Genomic DNA, 1,574 nt, shown 5'->3' with positions numbered 1-1,574 from the left:
AACATCTTTTGAGTCACAGGGACAAAGCCATACTTGGCAGTCCCCAAACTGCTGGTTACACCAGTTACATTTGGTCTTTTTCAGAAATAAGACAGCTGATGTCCCAAGAAAGCTAAACCTTTAACTAGAGAGGTTACGAACCCTGGAGCCAATAGATACAACTTGAAATATATACCAACTCCTCCATTAAAGGGTTATTCTTTTTGGGGGGTCAGGGGGTTCGAGAACATGGTTTCTCTGTATATAGCCCTGGCTGCCTTGGAACTCACTCTGTAGACCAGGCTGGCCTCAAACTCAGAGATGTGACTGCCTCTGCTTCCTAAGTGCTGGGATTAAAGGTGTGTGCCACCACTGCCCGACTAAGAGTTATTCTTAAGACTGTCTTCCCATGGATTGATCTACAGACCACTGAAAATGGTCTCCCAATTAGAAAGCCTCTTTCTGTACTTTGCAGAGGTCAGAGACACACTCCTTTATGGAGGTGGTATGTCAGTTCATGAGTTGTGGACCCACTGAGCCAAGCTGATTCTGCCTTCCTCTGTCACAGGAACCCAATGCAGTCTAAGGTCCCAGTCCAGTCAGAAAAGGAAGGCAGAAGGAAATGGTGGCAGAGATGCTAATCTTGAAAAAAAGTCAAAGGATGGGGTGAGGGTAGACAAGATTTTATATTTATAGGGAGGAATGCTGGAGTTTAAACTTCAACTAGACTGTGCATTTGAAGCAGCTCTTAGGGATGAAAATCATCCAGTCATAGCGAAATGATCTCTCTCCTGAACTGAACTGGTTGAGACCAGAAGATGAACTGGAGCTAGCCATTCCGTGCCCTGCTTGCTTCACTCTCTCTTGCTGCTGTGGCAACAGCACCCTGGGTACTGGACTGTGGAATAAGAGCCACAGGAAAAGCACACAAGCTCAACAGTTCCCTGTCTTTTTCCACTTAGGATTTTATAGAGGCTCTTCTGACACTTGCCAAGTTATGAGCCCAGCTGGAATTCCTGGGACTATGCGGTACTCACCTCTTGCCCCATCCCCACCCCAATATCGCACTGTCATTGGCTGGGAGTGATTCCCCAGTAGACATAAATTTCATGCATCAGTCCATTTCACTGCTGGGTTCTGGACTCGTGTCATAGAGCAGGTGCTTGATAAATATGTAGGACGAGTGACTGTGTTGTGTCCTGAGTGCCCAGAGTAAATGGTTCCCAAACACAGGCAGGGCCAAGGTTGAGGTTTCCCACACTGGTAAGATATTTGATATTTTGCTGCCTGCATTCTTGGAAACGGTCTCTGAGGACCAGTCAAGAAGCAGTAAGGGAGACAATCTGCAAAGGTAAGCTTGGCCCTTACTCAAATCTCACTGCCAACTTGGAGGCTCTCAGGAGGGTGAGTCCTGACCCAAGGCTCAGTAGGGATCACACCTTCTCAAGTATCAGGCAGGGGATGCTGCGCCTCACCTTTTCCTTTTGACCAGTGCAGCCTAAAGCAGGACTCCAGTCTATACTCTCTGACAGCCTCCACTGACCTTCCACAAGGCACTTACCCCTAGAGGCCAGCAGTGAAATGGAAGGACTGGC

The sequence above is a fragment of the Mastomys coucha genome, unplaced genomic scaffold (assembly GCF_008632895.1).
Source record: "Mastomys coucha isolate ucsf_1 unplaced genomic scaffold, UCSF_Mcou_1 pScaffold15, whole genome shotgun sequence".
Taxonomy (NCBI): domain Eukaryota; kingdom Metazoa; phylum Chordata; class Mammalia; order Rodentia; family Muridae; genus Mastomys; species Mastomys coucha.
This window is presented reverse-complemented; position numbering follows the sequence as displayed.